General features: G+C 31.3%; 1 pseudogene; it reads right to left on the bottom strand.

The window, feature by feature from the left end:
• Positions 1-13,070: 13,070 nt before the first annotated feature.
• LOC149563567 (inositol-3-phosphate synthase-like) lies at positions 13,071-15,894 on the bottom strand (annotated as a pseudogene).
• Positions 15,895-21,233: the final 5,339 nt, after the last annotated feature.

The raw sequence follows: 21,233 nt of genomic DNA on the forward strand, positions 1-21,233 counted from the left end.
GTTTACCACTATAGTGAAGTTGGAGATTGTATACACAAATCTCAATAGTCCTACAAAGGCTAGAGGATTCTATGGTGAAATGTATATTATGATTCATGTTGATGATTTTTCTAGAACGATGTGGGTTTCATTTCATAAAGAGAAACCTAAGGCATTTGACAAGTTTAAGATATTCAAGAATATAGTTGAAAATAAATTTGGTATGAAGATCAAATGTTTAAGATCAAATTGAGGAGGAGAATTTACTTCAAATGAGTTTAACATGTTTTGTGAGGAAAATGGAATTAAAAGTTAGCTATTAGTTCCAAGAATCCCTGAATGGAATGGTGTTGCAGAGAGATGAAACAAGTATGTAACTAATGTAGCTAGACCTATGTTGGCAAAAAATAATGTATCCAAGACATTTTGGAGAGAAGCAGTGAATACAAAATTCTACACAATGAATAGAGTTCAAGTCAGGAAGGATACAAACAAGAATTGAGACAACAACTCCTACTTTAGGAAAGAACATGATGAAAAATCACCCATCTAAACAAATCATTAGAAGAAAAGATAAAGGTATGATAACAAAAAATAGAGTTAATGAAGAACTATGCTTGATATCTCAAGTTGAACCAAAGAATGCAAATGAAGCATGTAAAGATGGTTACTTAAAGAAAGCTATAAAAGAGGAATTGGATCAGATAGTAAAGAATGAGACATAGGAATTCGTCCCTAGACTAGAAGATAAAAATGTGATAGGAACCAAATGGGTATTCAAGAAAAAGATGAATGAGCAAGGAGAAGTTGTAAGAAACAAAGCAAGATTGGTATGTAAAGGTTACTCATAGAAAGAAGGAAGAGATTATGGGGAGACTTATGCTCCAATTACTATAATAAAAGTCATAAGATTATTCTTTGCCCATGCAGCATAGAAGAAATTTAGAGTATATCAAAAGGAAGTCAAGTTAGCATTTCTGAATGGAGAACTTGAAGAAGATATATACATTGAGTAGCCTAAAGAATTTTCTTTGATAGATGACAAGGACATAGTTTGTAGAGTAAGGAAAGCATTTTATGGATTGAAGTAAGCACCCAGAACCTGGTATGGAAGGTTGGATAATCATCTAACAAAGTTTGGATATAGTGAAGGTATTGTAGATAGTAATCTATATTGGAAAGAAACTAAAGATAGTTTGATGATTCTAGTAATATTTTTAAATGACATTATATTTGGAGGAAATAATGAAGAAAGTAAGAAGTTTGCAAAAGAAATGAAAAAAGAATTTGAAATGAGTATGATAGGAGAGATAAAATGATTTTGAAGATTGTAGATAGTACAGAATAAAGAAGGAATCTTTATTTCTTAGACTAAGTACTTGAAGGATTTGTTAAAAAGGTTTAGTCTGGAAACATGTAAAACTATTGGAACACCTATTGTAATTAGAGACAAGTTATCTATAAAGGATGAGACACCTTCAGTTGAGTCAAGGAAGTACAAATCTATGATCAAAGGTTTGCAATATCAGACTTACAAAAGATTGGATATAGCAAATGCAATTTGAATTATTACAAGATTCCAAGCTAATCCCAAAGAAGCACATTATGCAATAGGAAAAATGATATTTAGATATTTGAAAGGAACTTCAAAATTTGGATTATGGTGTGATAGATCTAACAATTTTACTCTACATACTTATATTGATGTAAATTTGGCAAGTATTATGGATGAAAGAAAGAGCACTAGTGGAGGAGCTTTCTTTCTTGGAGGAAGATTGATTTCTTGGTTAAGCAAGAAGAAGGATTGTACATCTCAAAGTATAACAGAAGTAGAGTATGTTGTAGTAGCAAATAATTGCAATCAAGTAATCTAGATGAAGCAAATGTTGAAGAATATAAGGATAGAAATCAATGAACCTATTGTTATACATTGTGACAATACAAGAACAATAAATATGTCTAAGAATCTAGTATAGCATTCGAAAACTAAGCACATTTCTATTAAGTATCATATGCTGATAGAAAAAATTGCAAAAAAGGAAATTAGATTGGAGTATGTGAGCACAAAATAGTAGATTGAAAATATATTCACTAAGCCTCTTCCCAAAGAGACTTTTGAGTATTTGCAAGGTATGCTTGGGGTTATGCCCCTTCCTACATAAGAATAAGAAGATGCAAGAGTGTATCAATCTAGCATAACAAAACACCATTGTTTGTCTAGACTAGATGCTAATGCTTCCTATATGGGGTAGTATCTGTGATGGATAGAGTCACTCAGGACTCTTATTGATGTTGTTGATGCAAAGATGTTAGTTGCAAAATATTTTGAAATTGATGTCAATGGGGGAGAGTTTGGCGTGAAAAACATAGCACTATGGGAGAGTTTCACATGAAAAACAATATACTCTGGGGGAGAAGGTTGCAGGAAAGTATTATACTAAGGAGAAGTTTGGTACTAAGAAAATTGAGGTATTGATGTTTGGCATTGATGTCAACGTAGCATGTTTGATATCTTCTATGGTATCTGACAAAAGAACAATGAAAAGATTAAGTTGGTACAAATGGCTAGTTGAGCATGATAACCACCAAAGGTTATGGGAGATACTTTGGAGTATTTCATAAATGTAGTTAATGTTAAAAGTAGAAAGGACAAGTCTAGAATAAGATATGTAATTTTTGGTGATGTCTATTCTGAGATAGAGTTTATAGAGACATGTTCTGGTAAACTTGTTATATCTCTTACGAGAGATGATATCTTGAGGATTGAGGTTGAGGACATAAAGAAGACATTTTTAGGATGACATGGCTAAGCTTTCTCATTATAATATTGTGTGTACATAAAGTTATTCAAGTTGCAAGGTGGAAGATTAAGGTTATCACTAATTGTAATATGTTGTTAGTGAGGTACTATAATAATTAAGTGAGAAGGACTAACAGTTGACTAGGGAATTATTTTATACTCTTAGTATAAAGGAAGGAAATTTTCATTTATCATGACATGTTTAGATATGGTGTTATGCAAATTGTGAATATTCAGAAAGTAGCAAAGAGTGCAGAATGAGAAGTTGAGTAGAGTAGAGGGGAAGTGAAGGAAACTTCATTACCAAGGTTTTGTTGAGTGATCCAAGGTGTGGTATTTGGATCTAAGGCTTGTGACCTAGTCTACAAGGTCTAATAGTGATTTTTCAAGTTGAAAAGACAAAGGAAAGTATAGAGCAAAGAAGAGGATACCAATAAATTACTTGTTTGAGTAGTGAACTCTTCTTGTAGTTGAAATGTCATGTTTGGGAAATGGGCTCTTCTTGCATATATCATACCACAACTCATAACAAGGTTGGAATCTCCTAACAGAGATTTAAAGTCTCCTAACAGGAACTTGTTGAACTAAATGTTGTAACAAACTTCTAATAGGGTCCATTCTCTAAGAAGGAATATTTATATTAGTACACCATTTTGTGGGCATCATTCCCATCAAGATTTTCCCTTTGATCAAGGGTTTCCCTAGTCAACACATCTTGTGTAATTGTTTATGTGCATCTTTGCATGGTTCCTATTTAATTTGATTGAATGGTTAATTTTTTTTAATGAAGATAAGTGGTTTAATTATTAGATAATGGATTCACCCCCCTCTCAGTTATCTTGGTGGACTATTATTTCTAACATTATCAAGTACCATCTTCTTAACATCTTTCGCATTTACTAGTATACTTCCCTCATTGCATAGAAATGTAACTTCATCAACTAGGTTCACTGAGATCTCTATTACATCATCCCCTAACCAAAACTTCCCATCATGAATCCTGATAAGTATTATCTTATTCCACTCTTCATTATCAAACTACAAAAAAACAAGAATTTAACTAAGTAATTATTCTTCAAATGTTCAAAATATTGATTAAATATCATATCCTAATTATAGATTAGGTTGAACTCTTTGGGAACATGTTCTTCTCCTACTATTTCAAATTTACTTCTAGTATAGCTACTTATATCTTCTAGGTGAATTATTTTCTCTGAAACTTTTGAGAATGCAACACTAGTGTCATTCGCTAAGGGTCTCATTGGTTAAAATTCAACTTATGTCTTGCTTCTTCCTTAGCATTATGAATCAAAGTATTATTAATGATCATCACAAACTATAATTTCAATCTCATAGATGAGCTTTAAAAATTTCATAAATGTCTTAGTTTCACAGAATGTAGGTTTTCCTAAACTTCACACTTCAATTCACCTTCAATTTTCTCTTTACTTCTCCTTAATTCTTTGTAAACTGAAATGTACTCAAGATCTCATTCAAATCCCTTAAATCTTACCCAATCAATGTCTACATTAATTATGCAAGTACACAATTTGTGAAAAGTTGTTTTTTGTTACCATTGGATTTGTTTTCTTCTATGTACACACATGCAATCTCCAAAGAATATGTACTCTTAACTATAGCTTAAACTAATCATGAACTACCTCATACTAAATGTGCAAGTCATAATCTACAATTTACTACTTTTTCTACCTCTATTTTGCTAATTTTAGCTATTAAAGATGTTCAATTTGAATAGGATGAGTTGAATATAGTTATTGACTTTATTCTACCTTCAAGTACATCAAATGGATATTTTTCTTTAAAAAATACTTCTTTGAGTACTTCCACATGCTCTCTCAACTCTTCTTTCTAACTATAATTGTTGATATTATTCCTTCTGACATTTCAATTGTTCCTCCTTATGACATTTGGGTTCCTCTTGATATTCCTCATATTCATTTTGCAAAATATTACTATATGACTAAAGTTATTGAATAGTTAACATACTGGTTCATTGCTTCTATAATTAGGTTTAGGCTGGTTAATAGGTTCTCTACAATTTCTAGTAGTGTGTCCAAAGTTGTTACATTTGTAACACACAATATTGCTTCTTTCCCCATTAATTCCTTCATTAGATATCCTTCTTTCTCCTACAAGATTAGTGCATCTTAACATTCTATTATTGCTATTATTTTTATCAAATTTAGTTATCTTACAATCAATTTCTTTATAACTTGAACAATGACAATTTTAATAAAAAATATTAGAAATAGGTTTTAATGACTTACCTATACATTCCCTTTTTATATTATCAATTTCATTACATGAAAATAATCTACCTCTAAATTCATAACTTGATTCCTTTGGTGATTCATCTTTCTTAGGTTCATTAATTTTCTCAAGTTGATTTTCCTTCTTAACTTCCTTTGTTGCATCTTCATATTGACTTGATCCAATCTTATTTTAGTCATCTTTCTTATGTTCAAAATGCTCAACAATTGGATGTGGTTTGTTGCTTGGTTCAAATTACTTGGCTGACTTTTCTCCAATAAAATATCCAAGACTAGTCATATCAGAGGAAGATTTCTGAAAATATAACTACTCATTAATTATCATAGTACTAGAGTATGACTTTTATACTCATTTCTTATTCTAGATTAACACTTCTTTCACAAAAATATTATATTTTTCAAGTTTTGCATATTGTGACTCGATGGATTCAAGTTCAGGTGTAACTTTTGTAAGATGGGATCTTAGATCTACATTCTCAAATTTCAGATTTGACTCAACTTTACTATCATCTTTCTTCAAACTAAGCTTCTGTTTAGTGGTCTTCAACTCATTTTTGAGAATCTGATTTTCTTTCATCAATATTGATAGTTAATAACTATCTTTTGTCTAATTTTTAGGTTCCTTTCTATATTTGAGATGAGAAATCTTATCTTTTAACTTCCTAATGCAGTCATTTGCATCTTCATATCTTTCTTTTATGTTATGTCTTTCTTCAGTAAGAATGCCAACCTATTGAAGAGCTTCTTCTGGGTTATTCTATAACTGTTTCATATCCATAGGGATCATAATTAAGTTGTTAATCCTCTTCTAAGTAACCCATCTCTGGTACCAATATTTAGAAATAGGGAATATGGAGAGAAGGGCTAAATCAGTACTCTACAAAATTTATCCCAAATTTGGATATTATTAATTTTCTTGTAGCTTGCATAAAAAATAAAACTAATTATACAAAATAGTAAAAATAACCATGCAATAAGAGAACTCATAACACCATATTTTGTTAACTAGGGAAAACCTAGCCAAGGGAAAATCACAGTGGGGATGGTGCCAAAATAATCTACTAATCAAAAGTATCTAGTTAAAGATATTGACCCTATTAGGAGTTACTTACATGCATATATTTTTTTGGTCCTTGTTAGAGGACTCAAGCCTTGCTAGAATCCTCAACCCTATAAGGATTTGTCATACACATATAATATATGTATACAAGAAGAGTCCACTACCCTAACATGCATTATACAATTCAATTCCTTGATACAAAAAGATAGATACAAAAACATCTTTGATTGCTACTGATATCTTCAATATATGATAAATCACTTGTTGCTCTTCACAAAAACTCACAATCCTCTAATCAAACACCTGAATTTGCATCATAGAAATTTCTCATAGTCTTCCTAAGAAGCACACTTTACTTCATATTTATAAACTTTCCTTTATACCTTTGTAATTCACAAAATATTGTCTAGTTGATCTTCAAGCTTTCACATGCTTACCAAAATGTATTATTAATTGTTTCTCTCTTAGGGTTAACATCTAGGATGTCATCCCTAGTTAGTTAGGTAATTATTTCATAAACAAATGAAATCCTTAACACATATCTATTAGAGTAATTATTTTCTCTAACTTATTAATTAAATCACTTTGATTTAATTAATTAAGTTGCCTATTACTCTAGTTTTCTTAAGCTATCTTGTAGGTGCATATAATTAATATTTTATTAATTATAGTGTGCAACCCTAGCATTTTTAGGCTTTAGTTTCCCTTTTCGGGTTTCGTGATTCCTTTATAAGGGTTCACCTCTTTGTATTTTATTAATTCACTTATTGGATTATATGAGATATTTCTCTTTGTATGTCCATAAGATGGATCTGGTTTTTTGGCCTCCATGATTTTTCCTTGCCTCTGTTCTTTGCTTCATCCATGTGACAGGGTTATGCATGCAAGTGTTCTTGGGAGATTAGTTTCAGAAGCTGCATTTTTTGGAGCAGTGGGAGGCCATATGAACAACTTTTTTTGGGCCACTTTGGGCTCAAACAGACGCTTCCATTGGATCCAGAAGGCTGTTTGCAGTCAAAATCCATATAAAATTTGTCCATTTTGGACACCGTTGGTCTGGGAGGTAAATTTTTTTTTGTCTGACAAGGCCTTACGGACCCTTGCACGCATTTCGAGGCGAGAAATATTTTTTAAAAAATTTAAAATTAGTTTTGGCCACCGCGGTTAGTAAAAACCACTGGCGGTCATCGAAACCACTAGCGGTTGCAGTTACCGCCAGCGGTCCCGCAGACCGCCAGTGGCTCGATGGCCGCTGTGGCTCCACCATTGCTCGGGAACCACCCTTCCTCCCCCTCTGCCAGTGCAGTCACCTCCAACCTCCGCTCTGCCACCACTGCGGCCGCAGCTCAGCCAAAGTGCCACTCCGCCGCCGCTCGCGGTGGCCAGAGGTGTTTTTTTGTTTTTTTATTATTTTTTTTATTAAATTTTTTTTTTTTTTGCATTTTCAGTGGCCCTGGAGGTTTTTTTTCTGTAACTTAAGCATACTGATGTATTTTTTCAATCCGAAAAATGCACTGAAAAGCTAGTTCCGAGATAGAAATGCTGGTAAAGGTGTTTTTGGGTTTTGATGCAATTTGATTGCCTATTTTGGCAGTCAAAGCTGGATGTTCTATTTTGCACTCTGGGAGGTGTATCTTGAGCTTCCGATCTACGATTTTGGACTTCTTTATATCACTAGAAAGCTCTTTTTGTGCTCTTTGTAGTGATGCTGGTTGTTATTTCAGATTTTGTTCCAGACACATCCTATTCAGTCTTTTGCATTTTAGCATTTTGGTGGATATTCTGTTTGTTTCAGGTCCAAAGATTGATTTTGTTGCTTCAGTTGCTTCATTTTGGGCTTTACCTTCTGTTGTTTCAGCCTTATATTTTTTTTTGATCATTTTTTATAGTCATTGTAAGCATCTTTATGCAATGCACAGAGATAAAGTGCCACTCTTGAGTTTCGGGATCCTTTTCATCATTGTGATTCGTTGTACTCGCACTATTTTATAAAGTGCCATGGGGGGGATAGTTGTTTGCTGCTTATAGGCCCTCTTTCTCTAATTCCTCATACAGTGTCGATGACACGTGCCTTTATTGGTGTTTTGTATCTCACTCTCGATGTGTATGGCTCCTGTGTTGTAGGAGATTCTTGGCCCATCTTTTCAGCTACCTGTCACCTCACCTGCCTTAAGGGGAGGTTATATTGTTGTTCTATGCTTCTTTGGTTGATGGTTCATGCCTTCTATTTCCATGGAGGTTCCTTTGGTTGATGGTTCATGCCTTCTATTTCCATGGAGGTTCTATAGATCAGCATTTTGACAGAGTTTTGCGGTTCTTCATGCTTCAATGATTCTCTTCTAATCTCTTTGTTCCTTCTTCTGGAACATTCTTTGCTATCTCTTTTTGGAGTAGGGTTTTTCCCATGTGGCTTTCTCTATTTCTCCTCTTTATAGAGATTTTGTTGTGATTGGGTACCTGATCTGGCCTTGTTGCTGGGACCCAATTCTCTTTCATAGCTGTGCTAGGTTAGCTTCCTCCCAAGCTTCACTTAAGGGGGGGTGTTAGAGTAATTATTTGTTCTGACTTATTAATTAAATCAGTTTGATTTAATTAATTAAGTTTCCTATTACTCTAGTTTTCTTAAGCTATCTTGTATGTGCATATAATTAATATTTTATTAATTATATTGTGCAACCCTAGCATTTTTAGGCTTTAGTTTCCCTTTTCAGGTTTCGTGATTCCTTTATAAGGATACACCTCTTTGTATTTTATTAATTCACTTATTGGATTATATGAGATATTGCTCTTTGCATGTCCATAAGATGGATCTGGCTTTTTGGCCTCCATGATTTTTTCTTGCCTCTGTTCTTTGCTTCATCCATGTGATAGGGTTATGCATGCAGGTGTTCTTGGGAGATTAGTTTTTCACCTAATCTAACAATATCTAACCATTTCTAGTCATGCTCTATTCTTTCTATATACTACCACAACTAATAAAACATTTATATCCACTTATTTACTTAGTGTACTAACTCATGCTCTTGAACATGTTATCCTAACATGTTTTCATGTTTGTACCTAACTATGCACATGCCAATAATGTTTCTATCAATTTCTCACATTAAAACTATATCTTCTCTAGCAAATAAATTAATAGATACTTAAACAAATTTGAGAGTATGAATTCCTTACACTAGTAGAATTTAGCCAAATAAATGACTACATGACTTAAAAATTTAGTCATGTGACTAAAAGTTTTAGTCACATGACTAAAAGTGAAAAAAATGTACTAATTATTTGCAACTAACAAGTATAAATAACTAAATTAATGTTGAATTTGGTCATTAAGCAAAATCACAACCAGATAATGGCCTAGATAAGTAAAAGTGACTAAATATATGATCAAATAAATGGTTATTATTTCTCTATTATTGTTTCTTTCAAATTTGATCATAATTAAGAGAGTTTAAGATCCCTTGTGGAACCCTACCTAAGCGACCTAGTCCAATTTTCTTAGTGGACCAAGAATACCTATTGCATGAAAGACATTGCTTCTCTCAGTATACTTTTAAGACCACCATATTTTTAATAAAAAATCTAACATTTACATTCTTTAACTTTTAATAATCATTATGTTAATCAATTATTAATTTTTTTTTAACTATGATTTATAATAAGTTTGATTTCTATATTATGGAAACATGTCAAATATGTTTTTATATATATATATATATATATATATATATATATATATATATATATATATATATATATATATATATATATTTATTTATTTATTTATTTTTTAAATTTAAAGTACGTAAAAATATACACAACATGTGAAGGAATATTAAAAATATATAAACATAAATATAAAAATATATAAGTATAAATAAATCAGACGGGAATTGATAAATTGGCGAGAACTGAGAACTGAATCAAAGAAAATAGGTCTCCTTATAGGTAGTCTCTGTGGGGCGCACCACCGGATCACCCTCCAGCAGTCTGCTCGCCATCTATGCCTCCTTCAATAATCTTCTCACTTATCTACCCATCAATGCAATTCTTGAACAGGTAGGGTTTTACTATCTTATTTTTTATTCCATATTTTTGAAGATCTTAGGGTGAATGCGAGTGCGGATGTTAAGCATTTGGATATGATACGATTCCATATGTTAAATAAGATATTCTAGAACACCATTGACATTATATCAAAGTTGTGTACTCAATTAGTACTCTGGCCAAACCTACTGTAATACATTACTCTGGCATTCTATAGATAGACTGAGAGCATACGAATCCTCTTAACAATCGCTTAGAAAAGTTAATAAATTTATTTGTGACAATTAATTAGATGTCATGTGTCAAATGGATGAAAATAACAAACATTTGAGTCGTTATCTCTATTATTATTTCCTTCTCCACTGATTAAACCAGATGCTCGTGATTTCAGTAGTGCTTTCTTCCATCCTTTCTGCTTCATCTGAATCAAAGTATTTAGTGAAATAAAATAAAAACTTTGTTACTCTATTAACTTTGGTTTTATAAATAGAATTTTTTTAAGCTAGACTTGAATGGAGGTGCCCCCAAAATATAACATTATATTTTAAAGATCTAAACATCAAAAAAGTTCATAATTTTGGATTACATTTTTCATAGACAAATAAAATATGGCACCTACTCTTCTTCATCAAAGTGACCATTATCATCAATATTTTCAGTAGCACTATGTAAATTTCCCTTCGCTCTCACTTTGTTTCTTACCACTTCAAGGTGTACTAACTGTGCACCTAAGTCATCAATTACTATAATATTTTTAAATTTTAATAGGACCTTCGTCAGTCCCTTCATGTTGTACTTGTAAAATTTAGAGGTTGGTAGATCTTCCAGGTGCAACACTAAGGGTCCACACACCTGGAGAAGCTTTTAGTTTCCAATAGTCCAAATTAGCCATTACAATGGTCATAGTGTCAACCATATGTTGTTTCTTCTTTAATCCAAGAAGTAATTGAAGATCTTGAAGAGAGTCGTGGTCTTTTAATGAGCAATGACCTGCTTGGATAGAGAAAGATTGTTGGGATGCTAATTATATTATGTCAATTAGAAATCAAATAGAAAAACCCTCACAAAATACTTCCCAAGTATTTTAGTCCAGACATACTTTTATGATATTAAAATTCCAATTAAAACAATGGTCTCTAGCTCAAATATAACCTGTAATATCGTTGCCTCTCCAATTCTCAAGAACAAGAACAATATTATCCAAATCATGACTATACAAATAGAACATATCAAACTGGGAATGAATAATGTTCACAACTATAACTAAATTTTACAAGAATAACCATTTTCCAAATTCCCAGTTGCTCAAATGGAAAAAGCTACAAATGATCAAATTGTGTACATAAATAACAATCACAGGCTCTAAAAGCCATAGGCCTGAAACATCCAAATTCATGGTTAGTGTTTTAGACAATCAATTATTAAATTTTATGTTCAATGTAATAGAAAAATAAAGGAAAATATAAGAAAATTCCATTCCATACAACCTACACAAGTAATTCTTAAGCACAACCACTTCTCACTTGTAATGTATTAATTACTAACTGAAGACAAAATTATCAATATGTCGGCTTGAATCATCATGGCTATCAGACCAAGTTTTACCAGCCTTCATTATTGGTTAAGATCATTGATGTCTACACCCAAAGATAACCTTCCAATACACCTAGGGAGCATTTAATTCATTCAAAAGAAATTCAAGCATGAATCAAGTCAAAATAAATGAATAAGAAAAGGTGTGATTGGTCTGTATATGCAACAAAGCATTATGCCAATCATAAATAATTGATTTTATGATTTATCCTAAATTGCCCGAGCATCCCATTCCATGTCTCTTTTCTAATAGAACCTTTCAATATTGAATTCATTCCTAAGGTTTTACTATGATTTGTTCACTTCCAAAAACCTCACTCTAAATCATAAATCATTCAGATTACATATCCCCATGCCTAAAAAAACACATGTTCAGTTGACCACAAAGTTCTTACCATGGGATTCATAATGATCTGCATGCTAGGTTGGGACCTTTTCTACATTAGTCAAAGAAGAGGAGCAATATTTTGACCAAAAGAACTCAAAAGATCTATGCCATCATCTATGTGTACATAAGCATTCTCCTTCCCGAATGATAACACTATCAACATAAAAGAAAATTGGTTCATTGAAATCAATCCCATTATAACAAGAATAAGTGTTTAGTTAAATTACTAAATTCAACATATTTTCTCAGTAACCTTCAATATAGAAAAAAATTAAACTAAACGATTCTTAGATAAACCGATATTTCACTTTTCAACAAATATGTGTATACAAGATGAGATGTTGTGTCTTGTCAAATGATTAGTTGTAAAGTTGATGTTGGTAATGTGGATCACCCACAAGCTTTGCAAATCATAGTCCCTAAAGAAAGCAACAACATTCTACAAAAATGTAGCAGCAACGTAGGGAATAAAACCATATTAAAATAAAAAGAAGAAATAATCAGCCAAATCTACATGAAATTAAATTTGAAGATTAGAAGGGATGGATGGAAGGATTTAATTTTTTTGAAGGGCAACATTTTTTTTAAAATGTAAATATTTATATAACTACATATATCATCACCAAACTTTTTGTACTATAGTCACCAATTGTAATGGAAACACAATGTCAAAACAGACACCAAATTTAGTTCTATAGTTCTTAGTAACAAGAGAGGAGCCATACAATGAGGAGTGACAACTGATTGAAAACTGGAGAAGTAAACCAACTAAAATGGAAACATTGATACTGGTCTTGCTTTTAACATTCTTAACAACTAGAGAGCCACATAATAGGGTGACTAAAATCCAGAGAAATAAAGCCTTTGCATGCATGTCTCTGGGGCCCGAGTTGTTCTTCATATGCTCATGCCTTTTCACTTGTACTCTAACATCATTTTATTCTTTGGTGTCAATTCCATGCATGACCTTATTATTTTCTCAAGAACAACCATCTATTTTCTAGGGTATTCACCACAAGAGTACCAAGAGGAATCAATGGGGCTTTGGTGAGGTAGCTAATTAATATAGTTTAGACAAGGTTGAAAGAGTGGAATTGGCATTTTCTTCTTTCTTAAAGAGAATTTTTGTGCTATGTTCAGTAAGTTTTACTAGATCCAAAATCAAATGAGATACAAGAAAAGAGTCTTCATATGTGTTCAAGAGTACAATGGTGCTCTTACCTCCCATGAAATGTGAGAAGTGTATTCGTCCATGGCTCTTTTGTCATCTCCATCATATGGCACATACTTGACGACAATGACATGGTCAGACTGGTGACTAGGCCCATTCAAAATGGGATTGTTGGAAACTAATTCATCTACAACAATGCTTTTTGAAATTTCCTTAGAGTATAAAGTTTGTGGAGCTGACAGATTCATCTTGTCATTTTTTCCTAAGTGATTGTATCTTATAATGGTAGTTGGCTTGATACTCACACCAAAAAGGAAATCAACAAGTATAGGTTACATCTTCATCTTACCACTCTTGAATTTTTCTTATCCAATAACATTGTTCTTCTCAATGGCCAAATCTATCTGACCTGGAACAGATGTGTTCTGAGGACTGCCATTGATGAAGGGAATGTTTTCCTCACCTTGGTTTGCAGCTATAAAATCATAATCATAGATGCCCAGAAAAGGTACCATGTCTTACATGTAGGTTTGCTACTGCTTATGAGGACTTCCATTGATGAAAGGAATGTTTTCTTGAATACATTCTAGAGCATAAAGAGATGAGGATGTGATTTCAAGCTTGTTCTTTTGTAGAGATGCCAAGAAAGTTTCCTTTGTGTGATCCAGTCTTACCATAACATTATTGTATCAATTTGTATTAGAACTCCAGAGAACAACAACTATGTCCACCTATGGTGCTGATAGATTCATCCTGTTGTTGTTTCTTGTTTGATTGTATCTCATAATGGCACTTAGTTTGATACTAATACCAATAAGGAAATCCACAAGCACAAATTGGGTAAATGAAGTTGAGAACATCATATTTTGGTTTTTAGAATCATTTGTAGTATAGATTACACATGAGTTAACTAGATTGATGGACAAAAGTGTTTGATAACTGAAAATGAACCGAGTTGGTTCTAGTAGTGATAGATATTAATAAATTTTGAAAATGTTATATGAAATTATGCAAACCATATATTTATTCGCTTAAATAAATGCTAGCTAATAGAAAAAACTAGTATGCAAAGTCATTATTTCATCAAATTATCAATAGGAGGTGATCCTACAAATTAGTAACAACAACATCCATCTATTATTAGTAGCATAAACCAATATTCAATTGGTTTTCTATCTAATTTACATGGGTGTGGTTGGATCAAAGAATTGATTTGTTTTCGTAGATGCTGCATTTCATTTAGGTATGGGAAAAATATTTGGTTGTTATCAATCATTCCAATTTTAGGATTGGAGTAAATTTCAGCTTTTGGCTCTAAAAAATAATCTTGTAACACAGTTGTATACAAGGAGGTTTGGATAAGTTATATTGATGAGTACAAAAGTAGTTGTGGGCAGAATGTTGAGTTAAATGTAGATCAGTGCCATTGTTTTGTTACTCTATATTTTTTCTGTCCTGGCACACATCTCTAGAACACATATGAGCTAGTTAGGATTTTTAATTAGACAAATTTTATTGACCTCTCTATGGAAGACCACATTAGGATATTCTTTTGAACGAACAAAATGAAATGGTTTTGATTCTTTTGAACCAATAGAATGAAATGGTTTTGATTATTTATGTATATCAACTGTTTGTCAAAAAGCTGAACAACAAGTAGCCATGATTTTTGTATTGATTTCCTACAAAGCAATATTTGTTGGCCTTTCTAATACATATTAATGCTTCAATTATCTGATAGTATTTCAATCAAATTTGGAGGATAATTCCTGTTGATTGTACCCGTAGGAACAGTGAAAACTAGAATTGTAGAGAATTTAAATTCTATTCATAAAAACTTCCATGTTTGGTTCCATTACATATTGAATCATTATAGATCATGTCTCACCACTCTAATCATGTAGAAGAAAACTCTTAAACTAATCTTTAGACTCATAAAAGGTTTAGTGACAACCTTTATCACCCTATAACCTTACTAACCCAATTGACTCCATTAAGCCCATTTTAGGCAATTTTTGCCAGTATAGGCAATTTACAAAATCTCTACACTTTTAGTGCTTTTAACATCATTTAGAGGCTCTATTGGCCTTATTACATCACTTAAGATCTTTATAAGCCATTTCTATCCACCCCTAACCTAGGATCAATCCAAATCCATTCCTAGTGACCCCTAGCTACCTTTTAGGCTCAACAATGCCATTAAGGCTTACATTAAAGCTTTGATTACAATATGATCAACATGTGATCAAAATACCATTTCAAGACCATTATAGGCATTATTACATGTCTTGATGACCTTTGAAGGCCATTTGTCTTCCACTCCTCCCAGGGATCCATCAATGTCCCTATTGCTCGTCCTACCTCCTGCTTGTGATCTTGGTGCTCCTGCACCATACTCCCCAATCTAGAAATTGTTCCAACTCCTCTTGGAATTATCTAAAAAACAAAAATTTCCAATTGAAGCTCCATGTCCTTGCATGTCTCTTGCACACTTGGACTTTGTCTGTGCATACTCCATGCCACTTTGTCTTCTTGAATGCCTTGTGACTGAACCTTCATCTTTTCCATGTTTATCCATGCTTCTACCTTGTTCTCCACACTGATTATCCATGTGCTTATATACCTTTTGGAAGTGTATACCCTGTACCTTCCTTCTAGACCTTCTTTTCTTCTTCTTATGCTTAAGATCTAGAGACCAAACCATTAGAAAGAAAAATGCATAACACAACCCACCTATTGAAACTAAGATTTATAGTGAGTATTGTTTTGAGAAAAATCTAGTAGAATCTGGGAGTGAAATGGGGGTTTTGGAAGAAGATGAAGCCTTAGCAGGTGACTATGATCATGCATATCCACAATCAACAAAATATAATAGTGGGTGTCTTTTGAATACAAAAGGCACTCATGAAAATCAGAGAAGTCCTGATGCATTTTTATCTTCGAGGCTTCTTGCTGAGATGTCAAAAAAAAATTTGTACCTCTCCGAGCAGGATAAATTCATCACTTCAAATTGAAGATAAGTCGGTTTATACTTCTATAGAGCATGCAGACATTGATGATGTATGTGGTCCTAGTGCTACAACTTTTAAAGCTTGGGGTGAATTATTGAAAGCCATTAAAGTTCTTAACTTTCCTTAAGATAGTTGAACCTCACGTACCACTGTGTTAAAAACTAAACCTATTTTAGTGAATGTAACATGTCAGAAAAAAATGATTTTTATCTTCCATTTGTATCCTGGAGATCTTTTATTATAAAATTCAGAGCACCACTCATTCGTGCCATAGTTCATCTATAAATGTAATGAAGGTTAGAAATAAAAAACTAGGTACACATCCAATTAGACATGCTAGTGTATCGATTGGTTTTTATATCAATGATTAGTTCTAGTTCATGTTTTAAGGAACTTTGAATTGCAAAAGCTTGTCTCTGCTGCTAGTATATGTTTGGAAAAAATATTTGGGCAACATAAATTTCAAGCTTGCTGTAATAAAATTCCAAGCATATGAATGCATTCCAAGTGATTCCATGAAGGAAGCTATCAAACTTTTCATTGAGATTGGCCATAGCATCTAAAGTGGCCAATGCACAATAGGATGCAACAAAAACTTCCCTGTAGAAGATTCTAAGTTCATTACTTCATCTAAACCAGTGGTCTTATAGTGTGCCTCAATTGGTCATAGGCAGAACAAGCAATCTGGGCTCCCATGTAGTCGAAGCCACCAGTGTTCTTTTTTCTTCTCTCTATTCAATATATATCTATAGCTGGCACTATGATCACCTTAACTTCCTAAGTCCCAATATCTTTTTCTTGGCATCTATGTCCAAGGGTTCCCTTTTCTACATGAAAGAGGATTGACATGTAAAAGTGTTTGGACAAAAAAGCTACCAAAGCAACACATCTGTTGTGTAGATATTTCTAAGGATGATAAATGGAACTATTTGAAAGTCTCCAAATCCTCTTTAATATTTTTGTCTAGAACATTTTGGAGCTCAAAGGTTTCTGGGGTGTGAATTTGCTCGCAGTTATGTAAAGCCTTTCATTGATCATGCACATAATTGATAGTTTATAAGATAATCCACTTGCTATGTTTTCCTAACTCTCTATAGATGGTATTCTGATCAGTTATACACAACTCATCTTGGTCCTTAAAGTTGTCATTATTTTTATTCATTATTCATCTGTTGGCTAAATTTCTTAATTTTGTGATAGTAGTCAAGCTGAATCTAATTTATTGTCTAAAATATTGAGAAGAAGTAACAAGGAAGCATAATAGTAACCTTATAAAACTATAAAACTCAAAAAATCAGTAAAATTATAAAACTATTTGTGTTCCAAGAGAAATTAGAGAGTTCTGAAATTTAGGAGCAAAGAGACATCATTTCTATTGACATCTCATAACATTTGTATACTTAACAATGTCGTTTCTCCCACTTTAAGTTTTCTACTTAAAATGAATCAAAGAATCATCTATTTCACATGAACATCATTTAATTGATAACCATCCACACTGAGCTCATCTTCTCCAAATTTGGCCTTCTCATGTTTCTGCAATCCCAATATTTAATGTCCAGATTAGTTAAATATATATTTGGAAAGGAAAGAAATCAAAAACACAAATGTAACAGTTTGTGATATACCCAAATATATTATTTTCAAATTCACTAGAGTTTACTATCGTGATATTGTTTTCTATAAAATAAAATAACTAAATAGACAATGTATTTTTTCACAAGAGAAACAAAAAAGAATCAATGTAAAAATATCATTTGGAGTATGTGAAAAATGAAAATAATTGCTTATTATTCTAAAGTTTTACAATTTTATTCCTATTTTTTGGTTTAAAAACTAGATTTTTTTAGTATGGATTTATATATAATAGAAAAATCTTCAAAATATAGAATAATGTATGGTGTTACATTAAAAAAGAATGAAAATAAACAATTGAGATTTTTAGTAAGTATTCATATTTAATACAAAAAAAATAATCTTAAAAAATAATAGGATGTTCTATTAGAAATGCAATGATTTTTTTGAGATTTTTTTAGTTATTATTCATCTTTAACATAAAAAAATCTTTAAAATATAATAAATTTAGGGTTTTATATAAAAAATGAATGAAATCAAATATAATTTTTAAAATTTAGTGATTAATTCAATAACTGAAATGATAATAGAATCTTGATTAGATCAAGTGTGATATTTTTTTGGTATAAACACAAGCTTTGATTAAAAAACTAGTCAAGATAGAAAGTGATATCATTTTTGAAATCATTTTGATATTAAATATGATATGGGGATCTATTTTATTACTTTAAGAAAACATATTTTTAAAATAGAAGATAGTATATTATTTTTTTGTTGTAATGTGATTTTTGTTATGTGAAAATAGAAATAAGATCTAATTTATTTTTAATACAAAAGAATAAGGGATTACATATTATTTGTTATTTATTTCAGAATTTTTTCCAATCTAATAATACTAGAATACCATTACATATCTTTGGGAAGTTTTCTTTGAAAGTATGCTTATACAAGATGAGAATATTAAAATATATACATTCTTTTTCTTAGCATTAATGTGTGGGTATGATACACATAGCTCAACCAATGTTAGTCATTTATAAACTTTTCAAGAAAGAAAATGTTAATTTTTTCATTGTAATTTTTGGGCTTTATAAATAGTTAGCATTACACCAATATAGATGTAGTTATAGATTTATTTATTTATCTTTTTATTTATATATTTGTTTCTTTTTAGTATTATTTGTTTATGCATGTAATATTATTAATACTATTCAAGTTATATGAATCTTTTCTATCTTATTAGAGGATTATGTGGTGCACCAAGAAGTTAAATCTAGCTTATTAGGGCAATAATGCAATAATTTAGAGAAGCGTAATTGACATGCAATATAATTTTAAAATTCTTCAACATAAGAATTTAAAATTGTTGAATTGTTATTGATAAAGATTTATATTATTATTTTTCATAATAACTAAAATTTGTGTTCTTTTAAAAGAGTGTATCATGTTACAGTGGCCATGATCATGGTAGATCTAATGTTAGGAAGACAACTTTGTTAATTTTTTGCATTATTCTTTAAAGGGTACTAGCTTAATGGAAGAGCACCTACTTTATAAGTAGGAGGATGGTGGTTCAATTCCATTGTGCCCTAATATGAATAAATTAATGATTAAATAAACTACCAAATAAATTACTAAATATGTTACCAAATATACTACCACATATACTACCAAATCAACTATCAAATATACTACCAAATATATTAACATATATACTACCCAAAAAACTACCAAATGTACTACCAAATAAACTACCATATAAACTACCAAGTTACAACAATAAACGACTAAATCAATGACCTAATCAATGATTAAAATAGTTTAGTCATAAATTTGGTCGGGAGATAAATGTCTGGCAATAAACTACCATTGGTCATGTGATCAACATTAGTCACATATCTACAATTTTTAGTAGTTTATTTAGTAATATATTATTGTTTTTGTACTAGTGTTAACTTCATCTTTAAGGTTTACATTCTAGATATCAATGATATGTTTCCATAAATGAGAACATTCAATATCTATCAAGTAGCTAGATTTCTAACAAAATATTTTTTCTTAGAATATTTCAAGCTTTTTCTTATTCCATGGACACATTTGCCTACATGTGGTAGATCTTTAAGTCAAATTATATGTTAATTACATATACTTGATACATGTCTCTATTGTGCAAAATTTTCAACTAAGAATTTATCCTTTTAATATTTCGATCAAGATATATTTGAATGTGGATAGGTGTCATTATTTTAAAACCTATCTCCAAAACTTATTATCCTATAACATTTTGGCCCAAAATAGAATTTTTACTATTGATTTAGGATCATCTAATGGTTATTAAGAAAATGCTATTACTTTTCAGATGATAGAAAATTATGGTTTCTAGGATTTTCATACTTTTGGTCATGAATTTCTTCAATACTTCTAGATTTTCCAAGACTTTACAGAATTTCCATACGATGAAAAAATTGCCAATGCAATTAATTTTTTTCCTAATTTGAAAAAAAATCACTAATAAAAAAAAAAATTTCCCCATAAAATTATGTTGGATTCACAAGGATTATACATCTTTGTCCAAAGGAGGGTTTCTTAAACTTATCCTTGATCCTATAATGCATACAAAGATAAAGCATATTGAGACAAACTAAGAAGAGATGTAACATTTCATTGAATATTGTTATCAAAATATCTTACATGTTGATGTAGGAGATCACACTTTAGGATCTTCCTAAAGCTGTAGAGTGTTGAGAAGTAGTGAGTTGAGATGATATATAAGTTTTCACCTAATGATTGAGGAAGAAATATTGTAGATGATAAATAGATTATATTTACATAAGAATATAGATTTATTACAATTAAACTTATATGATGACTAACATGTCTTTGTTATTTTTGTCAAAGAGGGAGCAATAACTATGGTGGACAAGAGGAAGAGTATGAACTAGTTATCATACAAGTGTTATGTATGGAAGTTACCAATCATATCAATAAGAGGGAGAGAAACATAGTATGTGTTGAATTGATAGAGGGAACATATTAAGATTGCATTGGATGAGAATCAGAATAAACTTAAAAATAGAGAATACAAACATAAAGGGAGATGAACCATGAAACACTTAAGGTGTTCATCACTTTTTGGATTGGCCTATAACTTGGAATATGTTAATTTTGAAGGTGTTTCCATCAATGAAAAAGAGGGATATTATTGGAATTAGAAATTTGGAACAATTGATATATTGTCATTAATGTCAAATCTTACTTGGTAAGACATCTACTAATAGTGTAGAGTTTCATATCATTGTATTGATGAAGAGGATTTAAAAA

This window comes from Cupressus sempervirens, chromosome 4 (genome assembly GCF_028749045.1).
Source record: "Cupressus sempervirens isolate cs-2001-9-10 chromosome 4, ASM2874904v1, whole genome shotgun sequence".
Taxonomy (NCBI): domain Eukaryota; kingdom Viridiplantae; phylum Streptophyta; class Pinopsida; order Cupressales; family Cupressaceae; genus Cupressus; species Cupressus sempervirens.